A 21,525-nucleotide genomic window follows, 5' to 3' on the forward strand; every position below is an offset into this window, starting at 1 on the left:
TGACAGAGAGAGAGACACACAGTGAAAGAGGGAACAGAAGCAAAGGGAGAGGCAGAGGGAGAAGCAGGTTTTCCCCTGAGCAGGGAGCCTGACGTGGGGCTTGATCCCAGGACCCTGGTATCGTGACCTGAGCTGAAGGCAGATATTTAATGACTGAGCCACCCAGGTGCCCCCAAAATTATTTTTAAAGGCCTGAATGCATGTACCAAAATGGTAGGTGTGGTTTATTTTAACCCGTGGAGTAATATGGGATTATTTTCTTATGTATTAATACTTGTGTAAGTTCCAATGGAGTTAGCATACATTGTTACTCAACAGAAGGAAAAAAAAATAGAATATAAACACTAAATTTTATTTTGTCATTTACGGTTGTTCATAAAATTGAATAACTTCTTGCTCAGAATTCAGCTTTAACTCTGTATAAATGCACGGAATGCCCAGCAATCCCTGCACCCACGGATGGAAGATTATTCCCGACTTTGCTGTGAAAGACGGGAGGCAGGGGGTCAACAGTCAGAGACAAAGACCCTTTCCTCTTCTTTGCTCCCACCTTTACTCATGCTTCTGGATAATCACAAATCTTTATTACTCTGTTTCTCAAGCAAGTGATGTGTAGCAAGGGGTCTTACAGAAAACAGAAGAGTCTGATTACGGGAAAGACACAAGGTGGGGTTCACTTGTTCTATGCTGCTAAACATAGCTTTAGGGGACAATGCCTACATCTCTTAGATCACATGGCAGCTGTCTGGGGTAAGAAAGCTGCAGGGGAGGCAACTTCCTGCAGGCATCCTCAGGTAGAGGGGTTGCCAGGCCTGACATTCGAAAGGCCTATGCCCTTCTCTGAAACTGTCCATCTCCTGCAGCAGCCTCTGTGTTACAATTTAGCAAGCCAGGTACTATGGATGACTTCATACTCTACATTAACCCTAACAATAAAGATATTTTACAGCCCCTACACATAAATCCATATATCCTCCAAAAGGTTAAAAATCCCTTTTTCTAGAAACTTTTGATGAGGGAGCAGAAGGCCAGCTGAGGGTAAAGCAGAAGTTGGCACCACACCCTCATGTGATGTGTGTGACATTCCTCAGGCATTCCAGACTGGTTAAGGGAAAAACAAATGGTTTCTAGAGATCACTGTGATAAAGATCACTGTCCCACAGGACTGGAGTGTCCCTCAGTTTGCAAATGTCTTCGTGATTTACAAGGAAAAAGCTTTCTTACCAGAGACCCATGTTTCCTGGAGCCCTAACATCACCCTCCCCTTCAAGAAATTGAGGGAGGCTGAGGCAGAAGGAAATGTAAATAAGATTGAAATTCTTTTGAACCTGTAGCCCATGGACAAGGATGTGTGAAAGGAGGAATATAACATTCCTCCGGGAAACTCCCAACTGTCTTCATGTTAGTGCCTCATTAGAGGGAAGAAGAGCCTTGGCTTGACGATCACTAGGCCTCCAGTATCCCGAGAGTCATAGGACATAGGACAGTCCTTTGGACACCCCCTTTGTCCTCACCTCCCCAACTTCCAAATATCTAACCAGCCACACCTCACAGCAGCTGCTCTTTCTACCCATGGGTCCTGTCCCCATGCCTTAATAAAACCACCATTTTGCATCACAAATGTCTCAAGAATTCTTTCTTGGTTGTTGGCTCTAGACCTCACCCCACCAAACCTCACCAGTATTCCAAAACTTCATCACTTTGATATTCTTAGATATAATTATATATTTCCTTAGATCATATCTGGTATATAGTTACTGCAGTTTTTTAAAAATAATAAAACATTTGAATATTTCTATCTTAAATCAGTCATTAATTCATGCTTATTGTTATTTGACTACTATTAATTATATTTTACTGTTTGCTAGAGAACATTCTGGTTTCTGGAATTACCGCAATGGGAAAAAATAAAGATAAAAATGTCTTACTTTATGGAAACTATGATCTAATAGAGGGCATATGTTAAACAAATGAATGGGTATGTACATGTGTTGGATGTGATAGGTATTATGAAGAAAAAACACAGCAGGGAAGATGGACAGGGTATGTCTTTGTGTGCTGGAGTCAGGGTTTGAAAGCTAAGGGGAAAACAGAAACAAACACATCAAGAGGTCATGTAGAAATCAAAGAAGTTTTATGTCATACCTCCAATCTGTTCTTCATAGAAACCCCATAGTAAACTTTGTGAAATTACTTTTATTAATCCGGCAACCCATCAAAGGTAAAAATATAGCTTTGCCTCCAGTGCTTACACGATTTTGTCTATGTTAGTTATTCAGGTGTGTTCCTCACATAGCTTGTCCTTTGGGTGCGGCCAGGCTTGACTCTTTTGTCTTATGTTCATTCTAATGTAGATTCTGCTCAGACATTTCTTTGTCTAATTGCATCATTATGGATTGTTTTCCAGTGATTGTGACCCATTATTTTTATAGGAATGACATCAGGGAAACATTACAATTCTAGTCATTTCTCATAAGAATTTAAAAAACAAAGTTAAAAAGTTAATCATGTTGGGCGCCTGGGTGGCTCAGTGGGTTAAGCCGCTGCCTTTGGCTCAGGTCATGATCTCAGGGTCCTGGGATCGAGTCCCGCATCAGGCTCTCTGCTCCGCAGGGAGCCTGCTTCCTCCTCTCTCTCTCTGCCTGCCTCTCTGCCTACTTGTGATCTCTGTCTATCAAATAAATAAATAAAATCTTTAAAAAAAAGTTAATCATGTTTTAAAAATCATGAAAGCACTGTATGGAGTTGTGATAGGCATAATGTATGGAAACATGAAATGGTGCAGAAAAGCCTCTGAGAATCATAAAGGATATGAAGAAAGTTTTATGTGAGGATCAGTAGAGAATATTAGAAAGTTTGGAGATAAAAAATTTTATATTGATTACAGATTATAGACAGTGATTTCAGGTCTCTTAAAATCCCAATCATTAACATATGCTCTTTATGTTGTGTGGGGTCTAAATAGACAAAAATGCTATTTATGTACATAATCACATATATAACTAATTTCAAGAAATGGAGTGAAGGTTTATGTCATAGGGAATGACATTTACTTTTCATAAAATATATCTTGTGACAGTGCTTTATCGTGCCTGGAGAATCCCATTTAGTCTGACTGATACATAGTGATACATTTCTACATAAGAATGAATAAATTAATGTAGAGATTCATCTTCCATATCCTTTTTTTAAAGATTGTGTCTTCAATAGTTCATGGGTCACAGATGGACTAAGAAACCTGCTGAAAGGCAGGGTTTCCCAAGAAGCTTAGTTGCTTTTTAAACCACTTCAAATAGCAGTAAGAAAAACATCTTGCCCAAGTAATTTCTACTGTTCTTCATGAATCAGCTAGTCATTTTTACATTTCAGTTGCATCTAGCATGTAAAATAAGACATTTGTGACTTTGGGAAAAAGACCATTATTGGGAATACATATGAAAAATCTAGTGATTAGTCATTTATTGGATTAGAGTATGAATAATTTTATTTCTAATGACAATTAGAGCTAAGTTAAAGGCTTGTGCACTTGTCAATAGAACAGCTAGTACCAAGATGATACCTGCATCATTCTTTTCATACTAAGTGAGAATCATGCAACTATTACATTTGCTAGAGTCATAAGGGCAAGGAAACTAACACCTCTGCACTCGAGAGGTTTCAGTGAATAAGCTTGTTCTGACCTCTTTCTGGTACCTAAAACAGAAACATTTAGATAATTGGAAGGGCTGAAATCTCACTGGAAGCACCGTATTTTGCTCACATCCTCATTCAGACTCGGCAATCTATACAACTCAGCTGTCTTTGCTGGATCTTTGAACAAGATAGCTGATGCTACCCGAATAAGTGACAGGATTCAGGATGTTTCACTTTCAAAGAATAATAAGACTTGGCCAAGGTTTGATGACATTTTCTAAAATCAGAGGACTAAGCTCATTTTTCTAAACTGAAATTTATCAAAACCTAACACTTCACTAAAGATACGTGAACAATTCATAGGTTAATTACACACAGTCTGGTGTTGAGAGTGTAACTTGTTTCTATAAAATGTGACATTTTTTTAATAAATGAAAGAATTGGTCAATTTGGCTAATTCAGGGTTACAAATAGAATGATTGTTAAATATTTGATTTTATTCTATTCTTATGATGAAAGTGGGAAGTCTGATCTAACTGCATTACTAATAGAGTTTTCTTTTCTGTTTTTGGATCCTCTCTAGGTCTGACAATCTCCAGCCTTTCTCACACATGTCATATACACCTGTTCAAGATGTACATTCAGGGATGGTAAGGCAAGAGGGTAACATATTGAGACAATTGGAGACATTCGAAGAGCTTCCATTATTGAGACATTACCACCTGCAGGAACCACCTGTGTGCTTATTGAATCAAATTTAAGATTCATATATAGATATAATTTTACAAGTCTACTTTGGCCCATAAATTTGGTTTGCTTGCAAACATATTATACAAACACAGCTGATATTTGTAAAACCACTGAAGAGAAACAACTTATTCTAAAAAACAAAATGCTTTCAAATGACATTTGCATATTGACCTAGAAATATATATTTTTTCTAAATAAGGAATGTTTTATTCTTATAGTTGGCAGAGGCCTATATACTAGTAACTTACATTAACTTACTGTTGTTCTCTTTACAGATTCTTAGGAACCTAAAATATGTGAGTGTGTGTGTGTGTGTGTGTGTGTGTCTTTGTGTGTGTGTGAATGTATATGTACATGTAATCTTTAAGACTAGGAACCATACAAAGAAAATATATAAAAACTAGGGGAGGGAGTAGGGTTTGCCATCTTTGTTCACTTGGCATCAGATACCAAAACTTGACAAAAACTACTTCTATATGTAGTTTAAGTATCCATTTATTTACAATAAAATATTTTTAGAACTATGCTTAGGTGGAATATTTTCCTTCAAACTCAATTATAAATATTACTCAACAAAATTTTTTTATAAGAGTGACCAGTGATTTGCACTTAAAATTCATATAGATTTTTACATTTTGTCCTTGTGAAACAAAAATAATGAAAAAAATATACCAGATTTGGTTTTCTAAACTCTATTACTTTAATAAGAAATTAGTGAGCAGGCAACAACTTCATTTTTGTTTTTAAAAATGGATTTCAGAGTTCTGAGATTAAAGTTTTTTAAATATAATGATGTCAAACATTCAGTTTTTCATGTAATTAGAATTTTCTAACATTTGAAGTTTAAGGAAGGAATATTGATTTTAAGATTTGCTTTCTCTTTTATACAAGCTAAACAGCCTCTAGCTTGCAAGTGGGTACTCACATGGAACATGTAGAATTATTTTAATTTTCCACGGAAGTTCTTTAATATCAGGGGCACAAATATTTCAGAAAGGATATTTATATGGCAAAACAATTCTTATTAATTAATTTTTAGAAGATTTTATTTATTTGAGAAAGAGTGTAAGCTAGCTGGTGGGAGTGGGGGATGGGGCAGAGAAAGAGGGAGAGGAAGGAGAGAGACTCTTCAACAGACTCCATGCAAGTGTAGAGCCTGATGTAGGGTTCAATCTCAGGACTCTGAGATCACGACTTGAGCCAAAACCATGATTAACCCACTGAGCCACTCATGTGCTCCCAAAGACTTATTTATTTGAAAGAGAGAGTGAGAGAGAGAAAGAGAGAGGGAGAGGGAAGTGGGGGATGGGGCCATAAGATTTAAATTTTTTTAGAAAAAGTAAACTGTTAGAGGCACATTTTCTGGAGGGATCCATCATGCATTGCTTTATGTTTGACAGCAATATAATGAGTATGTTGAAGGCACCATTTGTTTTTAAATCATAACCAGTTTTATTTATTTATTTATTTACTTACTTACTTATTTATTTTGAGAGAGAGAGAGAGAGAACTGGTGGGGGTGTAGGGGGAGGGGCTGAGGGTGAGAGAGAATCCCAAGCAGGCTGCATGCCCATCTCAGAACCCCATGAGGGGCTTAATCTCAGGACCCTGAGATCATGACCTGAGCTGAAATCAAGAGTCCGATGCTTGGGGCGCCTGCGTGGCTCAGTCGTTCAGTGTCTGCCTTTGGCTCAGGTCATAATCCCTGGGTCCTGGGATCCAGCCCCACATCAGGATCCCTGTTCAGTGGGAACCCTGTTTCTCCTTCTCCCACTCCCCCTGCTCTGTTCCCTCCTCGCTGTGTCGCTCTGTCCAAAAAAAAAAAAAAAAAAAATCTTAATAAAAAGAAGAGTCTGATGCTTATCCAACTGAGCCACCCAGGTGCCCCAATCATAGCCAGGCTTTGAAGCCATAGCATATGAAGGGTCACATGGAGGCTGAAACTTCTATTAGGTTTGAGTCCTGCAAGTTGAAGAAGCAAAAGATGAGGCCGGCAGTTGGAAGGCAGTTGAAAGCCTTATAGGGGCTCATGATAAGTCTTCACTATTCTTTTTTATTTTAAGATTTTATTTATTTGAGAGAGACAGAGAGCACAAGCATGGGGAACAGCAGAGGTTAGCAAGGAGCCCAATGTGGGGCTCGATCCCAGGATCTTGGCACTGTGATCTGAGCCAAAAGTAGATGTTAACCAACAGAGCCACCCAGGAGTCCCTTATTTTTATTTTAATATGAGAACAAGAAATTTAGGTTCTCCTGAATCTAATGGCCCACTAAAAATGTTAAAAACAAAACAGAAGAAAACAAAAACAGAGAATATCTTTGTGAATGACCTCATACAAAGCACAGTTAGATATTTACCTGAGATTAATAGAGAGGAAAATAATACTTCCAGGAATAGATGAGTGTCAATATACTAATTTCAAGGACCTCCATTCATAGCCCTGTTCCACCTGCACCACTGAGAAGACACAAATCAATATTGTATCTATTCTGAGTTGTCAGTTTGCTAAACCCATGTGATGAAAGCACTTGAGGAAATTTAAAATGAGGCTGGGTCTACATGACCGCAGTGATTGAAATGACTACAGCGTCTGCTCTTCCCAGATTGGATCGGGAAACTCACTCACATGGCTGGAACCTCAAGGCCCATAACCAGGGCACTTTTATTTGGATCTCACATTGTAAACAGACCTATTAGAACTGTTGGCTTTGGCCAATTCAGTGGCTGGTAACTTCATGAAAGGAAATTTATCATGAAAGAGAATTTTTAATATTTGAGAGCAGGTGAATTTCATTAGAAGGACATTTGAATTGTCAGACAGAGGTCAACTTTGAATGGTGTGATCTGAAGGGACAAAAGTTCAATAAAAAAGTTTAATAAATATATACTTTTCTTCAGTATTTGCCAAAGGTAAACTGTTCTTTTCTCAGGAAGATTAAGCAATTAGTGTCCCATTCCCCTCTAAATAAATTCATTCTTGGCTCAGTGTGATCTTTTGTAGAACTTTGTAGTTTCGGACTTTTTTCAATTTGTTACACTACTAAGCTGAAGTCTGAGTGTGTTAAGACTTCGTAAATGAACACACATTTCTAATTTCCTCAACAGCTGTTGAATATGCATTTGGAACCAAAAACAATGTTTTCATTTGGGATGGTGTATTAGGAGAGAAAATGTAAATCCCAGGTGTGTAGACAAGGAAAGCTGTGACAGGATTTCTAAGTATGAACTAATTAAGAAAAGTTGGGAGGATTAAAAAAAATTTCAAGATTCTTTAGAGGTATGCACATGCATCTTGGGATATTTTTGTTTTTGTTTTCAATTTTATATTTCATGTCAATTAAAAGGCAAAATGTTAGTGAAAGAATCGTGGTAATGAAAGTAGATTTCCTTAAGTAACAAAAATACTATATTTTAAAACAAAAGAGCTAATATTAAAAGAAAAAGTATTACCACATGTTCTTTGCAAGGTGTGACTGACTTTATGCAATATATGTATCTATGTTTTGTATAAGCACATACAATTTTCTGCCACTACCCATTATTTGTGTCTTTTTACTTTCAAATTTGCACATCATAAACTTTACCCAGAGCAATTAAGCTTAATATAAAACTTTTTAACAAGGAAATTACCATATAGAATCTGAAGAAGTTATTTTACAAATTATCTTTAAGAAAAGGAAAAGAATATTGAAATAATCCTGGAAATAAGTACTGATCCATATGCCTAAGACCAACAAGATATCACTGTGTGGTGAATGAAGTTGAGTTAGAACATGAATGAGTATTAGCTGATAGATTTAATGAAGAAGTACTTTTCACTACCACTCATTTACATTATTTGATAATGAATATTTTTATATGATTTAGGGTAATGGAAAACTCAAGGTCATTTGAGATATATCTCTAAATACATAATTACCAATTAAAATTTTAAAGATTCTGTAAAGTTAAGAGATAGCAAGTCTAAGGATAGAGGTAAGAAACTCAAATACATGCTTATATTTTCTTCAAATTCATTACCCTTTAAAAAAGTAAAGTTGCCATATCTTATAATAAAAATAATATGAGTATTGTTCCTGAAGCTCAAGTCTGGCTTAGCACATAATGGTAAGTAGCGATGCCAGTGGTCTGGGCTCCCTGAAAGCCTGTGCTGCCACAGATACTGCGATCACCAATGCCTTTTTGATGGAGGAAAATATTAAGGAAGCAGAGGATCGTGAAAATGAGGAAACTGGACTAACATAACTAAAGGGTTTTAAGATAATAAATGTAGGGGGGCCTGGGTGGCTCAGTCAGTTAAGTGTCTGGCTCCTGATTTTGGCTCAGGAAATGTTCTCAGGGTGGGCTCTTGAGCCTGTGGAGGGCTCAAGTCTGCTTGAGATTCTCTCCCTCTCTCTCTGCCCCACACCCCCACTCACGCTTGCTCTTTCATTCTCAAATAAATAAATAAATAAATAAATATTAAAAAAAAAACCCCGGTAAATGAAGAAACTAAAATTTGCTTTATAATGACCAAGACTAGATAGGAAACATGACCTCATGGGCTCTGGGGAAGAGAGTATTTGTGGAAGAGTTGAGACTTGAACACTAGCCATGACACTACTAATTATCAGTGTGAACATGAACAAACTGTCAAATATTTTTGAGGCTCCTATTTTTCATTGATAAGAAAATGGGGATAACTGGACTTATCAACCTAACTTCATTGGTTTATAATATCATAATGAGGAAGATTAAACACACTTTTTATGACAGAGTGGTGTGATAGAAAGAGCTTAGACTTCAATGCCCGGCTTCTCTATTCTATTAATTATGCAACCATGCACAGGTTGTTTTTTCTCTATGTGATCAGTTTTGCTATATGTAAAGTAGGTGAACTATAACAACTATCCTTAAGAATTGTCAGCATCTTGGAAGCAGTGAATATACAACGTCAGACGTGCACCTTACGTCTAGATTTAAGTGTATGTCACTTGATAAGATTCCTTCTTGATTTGCTTTGAATTGGAGATGTTTTAATTGATCATAAGTGATTGAATACTCCTCATCTAATAATTGTTTCCTTGCCTGAAATTGCTGTCCTGGTACATCTTTCCCTCTTAAACGGGAATATCTTTCTGAGGAATCCCATTCAGTCTCACCCATAATATTAAATACAATGTTTGCTGATACAGATATATTACATTTGTTTCTTCAGTCCAGATTTCTCTTCAGAAATCCATCCTGATTCTAATATCCATCTACTTTTCTGACATCTTATTTTGGATATTAAATGGTTCTCTCAAAACCAGTATGTGGGAAATGGGCTCTTGATATTCCTTAAAAAATTCAGCCTTCTCCCATTTCCTCACCATCATTCAGCTACTTGTTCAAGTTTAAAATCTATGGATTATTTCCAATACCCCCTTTTCCCTCATTAACCACACTCGGTCCATGAGCACTTCTGATTTCTAGTCCATCCCCTTGCCTGCATGCCATACTTCAGCCTTAGCCAAAGACACTGTAATATTTGATCTGAACCATTGTTCCAAGCATCTGGCAGGGCTCAGACAATTCGCTCACAGTAGCCAGCCAGATTTCTCAGCAATGTAAATAAGATTACATCCATCCTTTGAACAGAAACATTCAGTGATTTTTTCCCCATTGTTTTCAGAACAAATTCTAAATCCCTTCCCATGACTCATGCACCTCCTCTCTCCATTTCTCTGATATTTCTTTTAGAATTCTTCACCTTCTCACTACCATCTAGACACCTTGTCCCCAAGCACCCTTCCCAAGCCTTTCCACTGTTTATCTGCTTCGGAGTGTGTTTCTTGGCCTTTCTCACGACCCCCTCATTCTCACCGTACAAGTCAGAACTGCAATGCCACTTTCTCAGAAAAGCATTTCTTGGCTGCTCTATCCAAGTTGGATTTTCTTATTACTTTTTATTTCAGAATTATTTTGCATTTTTTTCTTCATAGCACTAATCTCAAGCTACTTGTTTTGCTATTGTATTTCTCCACTGATTTATTGTTTTTAGTCTGCTACTCTTACTAGAAGGTAATTTCTACAAAGGAAATGTCTCAATGTGACTTTTGTGCAGCTATATTCCCATTGCCAGGAAGAGTGGCTAGCACACAGCAGCTCCTCAATAACTATTTGTTTAATGAAGAGTTGAGTGGGAATAGACAACCACACATGACACAGGCAAAATTCTAAAACAAGGCAAAACGTGATGGAGGAGGCAGTTGTATGTACAAGTTAGAATGTGACACACATGGGATGGAAACACTAGTGTGTGTGAAATAACATGGAGAAAAGCAGAAGGAGCAGATAATTTGGGCTGGGAATGACTTGACAAAACAAAGGGAGATAAGTTTACCTGACACTTAAATGAATAGAGAGAATTTCTCCAGGATAGCAAGGTAAGTAAGAATATCAGAGTAAGAGAAAACAGTTTTCATATTTATAAATGTGGGCAAGCATCTGGTGGGTTGGGGACCTCCAAGAAATCCAAAGTGGTCAGCATCATAGGTCATGGGGACAAGATGAGGAAGTTGCTTCTCATGAACTAAAAATATTCACAAGCAGAATGATCTCTTTTGATGTATCATTTTTTTTTATTTTTAAAAATTTCTGATTGCCTAAGAGTTGAACTTGAGCTATAATAGATTTTACAGGAAGCGTGAGAAGGGTAAGTAAAAGAACATCTCTTCAAATAGATATTCTAAACTTTTTTTTACTCAAATCAGCAAATGGTGACTTCACTTTCATCATGTAAATGAATGAATCTCACAAAAGTTTTTCATAACTTTAGATCCAATGTGTTCATCAGCCGAATATATTTTATTGGGTGTGTGTGCTTTGGGGTTTGGGCGGGGGGCAGGTGCAGAGGGAGAGGGAGCGTGAGTCTCAAACAGACTCTGCCTGAGCACAGAGCCCAACACGGGGCTCAAAATCATGACCCTGAGATCATGACCTGAGCCAAAACCAAATGTACAACTCTTAACCAACGAAGGAACCTAGGCGCCCCTTGGGTGGGTGTGTTTTAATCATGTACTAAATCTGGAGGTAGATACTCCAAGATTGGTACTGTGGTTCTGTCAGAAGTTCCAATCTTTTGCTCTACTGTTCTCAGCAAGCTGGCTCTTATCATCAAACTTGTGTTTGTCAGGAACTGTGAGGTCTGATACTTCACCCTGCTTGCAAAATAAGTACAGTGGACCTTTGAATGCTTTAACTGTGTGGGTCCACTTACATACGGATTTTTTTTTCAGTAAATATAATACAGTACTGTAGTTTCTCTTCTATATGGTTTTTAAAATAACATTCTTTTCTCTAGCTTGATTGTGAGAATACAATATCACATACAAAATATGGGTTAATTCTGTTTGTGTTATCAGTTAAGTCTTTTTGGTCAACAGTAGGCTATTAGTAGTTCAGTTTTAGGGGAGAGTCCAAAGTTGTATGTGGATTTTTGACTGCGTGGGTGTCAGTGCCCCAACCCCCTGCATTGTTCAAGGGTTAACTGTAGTTACCCCATCACAGCTCCCAGCTGCTGGCAGAAGACACTGAACTCCTGGATCAGAGACAGAGGAATTTATTGGTCTTAGCATACCAGGTGGCATGAACTTCACACTCACAGTGTGTCCTGCAAACCCTCAGAGCTTCTCTGGAGTAGGTCAGACAGATGCTCTGCACACACTCAGGTTGTGTCACAGTCGAGTAACCCCAAGGTAGGAAATCCCAAATCTTATAAGTAGACCGGCACCAAACATGCCCAACCTTTGTACTGGAGGAGGGCATTGGCTTTGCTATCCAAGTCGGAAAACAAATATGCCCTCTTGTCCAATGGAAATATTGTTTCTAAGTTTCAAAACAGTTTGCCATGAAAACATTTTTGAAAAAATAATCCAAAATGAAAGCTGTCACAGTAGGAATAGAAACACCATGGAGAAACACCAGTCTGGTGTTGCAAGAAGTCTACCTTAGCTCCAAAATCGTGTCTTCGCACAGGTCTGTTCAAGGCAGAAAGGACAGAGCAATGTAAAAAGAGCCTTTTTCCTGTACCTTTTTTTTTTCTTTTTTTTTTTTTCCTATTTGCAATGCTAGTCTTTTCAGGGGAGATACCAGGAGATTTTTATTAAGACTCTTTGACCAGAACTGGATCACATATTTACTTCTAGACTAAAACCTACCAAGCAGGAAGGGAATTTATATGCTGGATTTAGCTCAATTGAGATGCATCCTTTAAAACCGGGTATAAGGCCTTCTTCCATTGAGAAGATGCCGCCTGCTAAGTACATCAACTGTGTTCTTTTGGTAAGGAAGCAGCAGGAAGAAGGAGGAAGAAGGGAAGATAACTCTTGGGCGATAATAATAATAATAAGAATAAAAAATGGATCACACTTGTAACATTTACCATGAGCCAGACATCAATCTGAGGACTTACATTATAGTAATTAGTGTTATACCCATAACATAAGTTATGTTACACCCCTAATGGTCTCATAAGCTAGGTTTTATTTTTATCCTGACTCTACGTGTGAGGAAAAATTGAGACATAGTAACTTACAAAGCCATGCAGGTAGTATGTGGTGAGGTTTGGATTTAAATTTTAGTAATCTGGCTCCAGAATCCAGGGATTTAAATACAACACTATGCAATTACCTTCTGAACTGCAATAAAATAAAAATAAAAGCCCACATCTGCACATTGCATAAACATGCACTAGCTTTGTAGACAGTCAAAAAACCTGGTAAAAATCTTGAAGTGGAAATCAGCTTAACACATTCAAAACATGATTATAGGAGCAGTTAATGGCATGAGGTTGGATAAGTAGACAGGAGCCAAATCACACAAAGGCTTGAAAGCTTAGATAAGGAAATTTAGATTTTATATTTTAAATGATGAGCAGCTATTTGGGGAACTTTTTTTTTTTTTTAAAAGATTTTATTTATTTATTTGAGAGAGAGAGACTGTGAGAAAGAGCATGAGAGAGGAGAAGGTCAGAGGGAGACGCAGACTCCCCATGCAGCTGGGAGCTTGACGTGGTTCTCAATCATGGGACTCTGGGATCATGACCTGAGCTGAAGGCAGTCGTTCAAACCAAATGAGCCACCCAAGGTGCCCTTGGGGAACGTTTTTGATGACAGATCTGATTTTTAAAAATGCGCTTTGAGGTTTTGTTGTCAGTTTACTTTTTTATAATTATGGTAAAAATATATGTTCATAACAAAAACTGTCATTTTAACAATGTTTAAGTATAAACTTCCATGGCATTAATTAAATTCACAATGCCGTGTAAGCATTACTATTAATATAGGTTTTGAAAATTTTTATCAGCCCAAACAGAAACTCTGTACCGATTAGGTAGTAACTCCTAGTTCCAACCTCCTCCCAGAACCTGGCAACCTCTAATACACTTCCTGTCTCTATTAATTTGCTTTTTTAGAAAAAAGACATTTCATATAAATATTTTATAGGAATCACACACTTTTTAAAATTTTTGTGTCTGGCTTATTTCGCTTAACATAGTGTTTTTAAATTCATCATGTTGTAGCATGTATCAGAACTTCATTCCTTTTTGTGACTGGATAATATTCACTGTACACATATGTATTTTGTTTATCTGTTCATCTATTAATGGACACTTGGGTTGTTGCCGCCGTTTGATTGGTGTGAATGGTGTTACAATAAATACTGACATATAATCATCTGCTTGCGTCACTGCTTTTGGTTCTTTTAGGTATAGACTTGGGAGTTGAAATGGTGAGTCATTTGGTAATTCTATGTGTACAGTTTTGAGGAACTGTCAAACTTCTTTCCACAGCACCTGTGTCATTTTCAATATCCACCAGCAATGTCCAAGAGTTCCAATTTTTTTGAGGCACCTGGGGGGCTCAGCTGACCGTCCCACCCTTGATTTTGGTTCAGATCATGATGTTGGGGTCCTGGGATCCAACCCAGAATTGGGTGCACTTAGGGAGGAGTCTGCTTGTCCCTCTCCCTCTGCTCCTTCCCACTTCCCCTCGAATAAATAAAATAAAAAGAGAGTTCCAATTTTTCCATATTTACCAACAGTTGTTTCTTTCTCACTCCCCTTCCTTCCTTTTCAAAAATTCTAACCATTCTTGCAAGCATGAAGTAGTATTGAATTGTGGTTTTGATTTGTGTTTCCTGAACGAGCAATACTGTTGCATATCTGTCATGTGCTTATTGGCCATTTGTGCATCATCTTTGTAGAAATGTCTATTCATGTCCTTGGCTCATTTTTCAAATTGTTTGTATTGTTTTTGTTGAGTGTAGGAATTTTAATATTTTTGAACCTTGAAACCTATTTAGTAATACACTTTATAAATAACATTTTCCCATTTTGTGTTTTGTTTTTTCACTCTCTCTCGATTGTGTGCTTTGATAAACAAATGTTTTTAATATTATTTAATGATGTCCAAATATCTATTTATTGTTGCTGCTTTTCCTGTACTTTGGAGGCATATTTAAGACGCTATTGCTAAATCCGAGGTCATCCAGATTTGCCCCAAAGTTTTCTTCTAAGACTTTCGAGTGTTCTACAATTTAGACCTCTGATACATTTTGAGTTGATTTATGTATCTGGTGTAAAGTAAGGGTCCAATCTCACTCCTTTGCGTGTGGATATACAATTTTCCCAGGATTATTTGTTGAAAATAATGTTCTTACTCCATTGAATGGTCCTGGAACTTTTGTGGAAAATCAATTGGCCATAGTTGGGAGAGTTTATTTCTAGGCTCTCAATTTTATTCCATTGGTCTACTTGACTATCCTATGCCAGTACCATACTCTTTTAATTATTATAGCTTTATAATACATTTTTAGATTAGGAAGTGAGAGACTTCCAACTTCGTTATCCTTTTTTGAGATTGTTTTGACTGTTCAACTCTCTGGAGATTGCATATGAATTGTGGTTTGCCACACCACCAATTGTGGTTTTAGGATTGGCTTTTACATTTCTGAAAGTTTGCTCTTGGGAAATTGGTAGGTATACATTGAATCTCTGTATTGTAGTGGGTAGTGTTGTCATTTTAACAATGTTAAATATTCTAATCCAGAAACACGAGGTGTCTTTCCATTTACTTAGGTCTTCTTTAATTTCTTTCAGTAACAATTAATACTTTTCAGTGCACAAGTCTTATGCCACCTAAGTTAAATTAATTTCTAATTATTTTAACCTTTTTGATTTTATTGTAAATGGAATTGTTTTCTTAATATTATTTTTGAGTTATTCATTGTTAGTGTATAGAAATACAACTGATTTTTATGTGTTGATTTTGAGTCTTGTACTTTGCTGAATTTCTTTTTTTATTTTTTATTTTCAGCGTAACAGTATTCATTATTTTTGCACCACACCCAGTGCTCCATGCAATCCGTGCCCTCTATAATACCCACCACCTGGTAACCCGACCTCCCACCCCCCGCCCCTTCAAAACCCTCAGATTGTTTTTCAGAGTCCATAGTCTCTCATGGTTCACCTCCCCTTCCAATTTCCCACAACTCCCTCTCCTCTCTATCTCCCCATGTCCTCTATGCTATTTGTTATGCTCCACAAATAAGTGAAACATATGATAATTGACTCTCTCTGCTTGACTGATTTCACTCAGCATAATCTCTTCCAGTCCCGTCCATGTTGCTACAAAAGTTGGGTATTCATCCTTTCTGATGGAGGCATAATACTCCATAGTGTATATGCACCACTTCTTCCTTATCCATTCATCCATTGAAGGGCTTCTTGGTTCTTTCCACAGTTTGGCGACCGTGGCCATTGCTGCTATAAACAATGGCTGAATTTCTTTATTAGCTTTAACAGTTTGTGTGTCTGTGTATTCATTATGCTTTTTTTCTACATAAGATCATTTCACCTACAAATAGAGATAGTTTTACTTTTTCCTTTCCAGTTTGAAAGCCATTTATTTCATTATTAAGCCTAAGAGCTCTGGTTAGAACTTCCAGTACCATGTGAAATAGGGTGGTGAGTGCAGGAGTCCTTGTCTTGTTCCCAAACTTAGGGAAAGGCTTTCAATCTTTCACCATTGAGTATTACGTTAATTTGAGTTTTTTAAATGCTCACTTTTATTGCTGCCTGGAGAATGGACTGCTGGGAGTAGAAGCAGGTTACTAATTAGAAAGAAATTGCAGTGTTCATTGCTATGGTGGAACAGATGAAAAAAAGTGGGGCAATTCGGGATACGTTTGGATATTGGATGACGGGACTTCCATCATGACAGGGTGGTGGTGTGGCAAAGACATTGGATGTGCACTGTCCCATACAACATCTATTAGTCACACGTAGCTACTAACAATTATAAGTACTTAAAATTAAATGAAAATCTAGTTCTTTCTTGTATTAATCAAGTATGTCATACTTTAGTATTCTATTATATCCCCAGAACTTATTCATCTTATAACTGGAGGTTTATGCCTTTTGACCATTTTCATCCTTTCTCCCCATGTGACTAGTAGCTATCATCTCAGAGAATGGAGACAGAACCAATCTATAATTACAGAAAATTCTATGGACAGCACTATCCTAAATCCTGCCTGTGTGTTGGTATCTGCTTTTCTTCCCTTTCCAGGGATAAGAAAGAGAAAATAGAAAAAGAAACGAACATTAACATTTAGAGAGAGAAATGTACTTTTCTAATTGTAACATACTTAAATCAACTAGCATTGAGGCAAGTTAGATGCATTTGTTTATGTCAGAAGTTCAACAGAATACATTTGTTATACATGAATATTCTTGACAGTATTTTGGGGCAGACAATATAGTCTAATGTTTAAGAAATTATGCTATGAAGCCACGCTTATTAGTAGTCTACCTCAAAACAGATGAAGGAATATTTATAATCATCTGTTTCTTCATAGATATTATAGGGATATGATATTTTAAGTATGTATTGCTATGAGTAAGGAAAAAAATTTATAACACAATTTTTTTAGCACCTCTGAAATGCTTACTGAATCACAGAGAGATATTTATGAAAACAGGTTACAAATAGATGAGCAGATAGATGATACCATGATTTCATTACACAGCTCTAATTTTGTTATGCCTGCTTTAAACTCTGAGTAATATTCACAGATTTAATATGGAATTTATTAAAGGTGCCTTTCCTTGAGTATTCTGAACATTCTATATTTGATGCTATTTCTACATTTCACTTAATCAAAGCACTTACTGAATGAAAAAGCTGCAAACACCGAAAGGTAAGCAGTTACTGAGCCAGTGTAAGTCTTGTTTCTTAGGGAGCTGCTAGTATATGAAAAGTCATGTTCATAAAGTAGCATACATATTAAACACAGCAGGGATAAGACCTGTAATCCTCTGTTTCTTCATACACAATGAGGATATGTTTTTTTTTTTTTTTAGTATTTGGTTTGTTATGAAAATGAACAAAAAAATTCTGTGGTTACACTCTATGACTTGGAAAGTTTTGACATCCCTAATATTTAAAGATGCCCACAGTCATGAGAAGGGTGTGGTTTGGGTTAAATTACAAAGGTATTTTTGTCATCAGAAACATCTATAAAAGACATTTTGCCTGAAGAAACTCTTTTCATTATAATGATGAAGAGCACATATACTTGAAACTAAGAAGGTCATGAAGGGAATTAAAAATTCTCATTATATAAAATGACAAAAAAAATCACTAAAATTTTTATTTACTTCTATGTTCTCAAAATGGCAATTTTTCAGATATCAAATATTTCAGTGGTCCTTTTTGAGATCATTCTGTGATCATTGTGGAAACAAAAGTTGAGAGGATGTTTAAAGGGAGTTTTTCATATATATATATATATATATATATGTTAGCAAAAGTGTCTGTTTCTTCAAAATCCAGTTATATAAGTGATGACTTCTTGCTCAATATACATAATTGCCTATTCATATGTTTTGCACATTTTCTACTGAGCTTTTCCTTATTGATATATAGAGCTTTTTATAAATTAGGTATGTTAGCCTTTTTGTATGTACTGTGAATTCTAATTTTGTTCAGTTTGTTGTGCCTTTTGCCTTTGGTTACCAGGACTGGGGAGGGGGTGGTTAAGCACACATTCTTATTTATATCAACTAAAAATAAATATTTTATTGAGTAAAGTTGAAACAACCTTTTCTTCTATACCTTTGTTGGTATAGATTTGAATTTATTTTAGTGTGTATCATTTGAACCCAATTATTTTTCAAATAACTACCCAGTTTGTCACAACACCATTGATTTTAAAATTCCAAGATACCCTGATATATTTGCAATGCTACCTCTAGGACATAGTACATTTCTTCTTCTTTTTTTAAAAGATGTACTTATTTTAGAGAGAGAGAGAGCATGAACAAGCAGGGCAGACTGAGAGGGAGAGGGAATTTCAAACAGATCTCATGCTAAGCACAGAGCCTGACGCTGGGCTCAATCTCAGAACCCAGAGATCACCATAGGATATAGTAAATTTTTATACAGATGTGGGTCTATTTCTGAAACTTCAGTTTATTTTGTTGGTCAGTGTATCTAGAAGTCACTACATTTTAAATTGAGTTGTTTTTTAATAGGCCTAATCTAATCACTCTTGTCATCATTGTCACTCTTCTTTTCAAAGTTTTCTTGGGTATTTATGCCTATTTGCTTTTCCCATATAGCCTGTCCATGACACCTTTATGAAACTGTCTTTCTATGGTATATATTTCCATGTATTTCATTTTATGTTTGTGATTAAGAATGCTGAAAATATTTTCTCAGGTAGGTTTTTCTCAACTTTTGTGATTTTTCTAAGCTTTTATTTTTGCTGAAAATATAAGTAAGGTCTTCTTTTACCTTATATCTTCAATTGGTCATTGTGTGCATTGATGAAGGCTACTGATGTCTGTATTTTAATTCCACACCACACTACCAACTGAATTACTTTGTTGTCTGTAGAATCTTTTCATTGAAGTCTAGTGGTATTGCTGGATTTAAATCATATCATCTACAAATACTGATATTTTTAGTGTTCTTCTTCTGGTGTTTATACTTCTAATTTCTCTCTTTTGACCAGTTACATGAGTGAGAACATCTAGTGCTGTGTTAGACAGTAGGGCTGATTATAGTACTTTCATCTTCTTGACTTAGCAATAAAGCTTTCAGTATTAGCCCGTGATACTTACTTTTCAAATATATATGATACACACGATATATAAGATACATCTAGGTGTATATATATATACATATATATGTATTTCATATTTCTATATGTATTTTACATATGTGTGTACAATACACATCCATACACACAGACACAGACACACAATTCTCATTCTTCCTGCTAATAATGTCTAGAAAATCACCACAAAAATCTATATTAACAAATATTGAACCATTGCTCCTAGGGGTATCATGTGTACATGTATTTTGTGTGTGTGTGTGAAGATAGAGATATACCTCACATATAATCTTAATTCCTAAAGCATTTCATCCTGATAGATTATACTTGCTTTGTTATACAAAAAAAAAAAAAAAAAAAAGGTAGGTTTAGAAGTGTTAAGTGAACATCCCAATAACAGTACCCGAGTTGACATTCAAACCCTACCTAACTGGCCATACAGCCTGTGTCTTGTACTACACAGTGCTGCCCCCTGCTGTTTCTATCCCGTGGTCATCTCCGTAGAATTGCTGAAAAGGACAAGGTGGAGCAGCCCCTTGTTGGACCCCAGTATGGGATGTACACATATGGACGACTCTGATTTTTCACTGCTCTGTGTGTGTACGTGCTCTGGAATGATGGCGAAAAAGCCCCAGGTATTAATTTTAGGGTTACAAATAGATTTTAGCCAGTAGGTGAAATTGCAGATACAGAATTGGCAAATAATAAGGACCATGGGTATAAGCATTTATAAGTTATGTTAGAGAATTCCTCATCAATTTCTATTTTGTTCAATGTCTTTTTAACCAGTAATTAGTGTTGTAGAGGTCACTTAAAAATAAACTCTTAAAAATGTATATTTCTTATTTATCAATAATACAAATATTTCTGTAAATGAGAAAGCTGACTTGGGACAAAGTACCAAGTAACAAAAAGTGTCCAATTATTTTATCTTGTCTTTTCTCATTATACCCACAGATTCTCTAACAAGATATATTAGTGTGTAGAGTTTGCAAGATACACTGGCTATGAATCTTCACGCTTCTTTCATTGGATAGCATTTTATCCCTCTTTTTCCTAGTTATTTTCCTTCTGTTCTTCATAGGTCAACCCAAATTTCTTCAAAGAAACTTTCCTTCATCTCTCAAATTTTGAATTTCTGCCCATTTCATTCTCTTTCATAGTCCTCTTTGTGGCATGTATTATATTTTTACTAGAAATATTAATTTCATAGAATTTGTTTAATATCCATAGCCCCAGATAAATGTAAGCTTCATAAGGGCAGGGATTCTGTCCGGTGAGTTCACCAGGTATCCTCAGCAGTGAGCATAGTCCAGGCAGAGAAGACAAGCACATAACGCCTCCATGAACTGACACGTAAATGAACAGGTGGGTGGATGAGCACAAAGGCTTTTACAGACAATTACAGACACGTCATTCACGAGTGGTCGTGTCTGATTTTTATGGGACGGGCAGCCTCAGGCTCTGCTGTGGAGCTACTTCGTTCTCAGGAGTCAGGCAGGAGTCTGGCGTGTTTGAGACTTTCTTCATAAATCAATATTCACTGAAGCTGATAACCCACCAAATCAGAAATGACTGATTTGTGATTCGGATCTCCTGGTGATTTAATGTCTCAGAGGGCTGCTTTGGTTGTGGCGAAGTAAACAGCCCATTCTCCCATGTCACTTTTGATTTTCACTGAAGTGGAAGTACTTGTGGGCAAACTGATTCCAGGTCAGATTTGAGGGTTATCAGCTCATAGCGCCTCCAGCTAGTCTTTTTGGGTGATTCTATTCACCAGCAAATTAATTTTCTAGAAATTCTCATAGCTCTATCATTCTTTCCTTTCTTCTTTCAATTCTTTTTTTGATTTGTCTGAATTGGGAACCCAATTCTAACTTTTAGTGTTTTCTATAAAGGATATTTGCAAAGGCAGTTTTTCAAGCATATTGTATAAATTATATCTGTATCTATATCTATAGTTATAGATATATATATTTAAGGATGGTATTTAT

General features: G+C 36.5%; 1 long non-coding RNA gene across 1 annotated transcript in view; it reads left to right on the plus strand.

Moving 5' to 3' along the window:
- The window catches only part of LOC106006181, a 29,670-nt gene that overhangs the window by 2,986 nt on the left and 5,159 nt on the right, over positions 1 to 21,525 (plus strand). Inside the window, exon 2 of the long non-coding RNA XR_001180100.2 lies at positions 4,217 to 4,283. This is a non-coding gene — a long non-coding RNA (uncharacterized LOC106006181). The remainder of the gene's footprint in view (positions 1 to 4,216; positions 4,284 to 21,525) is intronic.

The sequence above is a fragment of the Mustela putorius genome, unplaced genomic scaffold (genome assembly GCF_011764305.1).
Source record: "Mustela putorius furo isolate JIRA1106 unplaced genomic scaffold, ASM1176430v1.1 tig00000508_pilon_pilon_pilon, whole genome shotgun sequence".
NCBI classification, from domain to species: domain Eukaryota; kingdom Metazoa; phylum Chordata; class Mammalia; order Carnivora; family Mustelidae; genus Mustela; species Mustela putorius.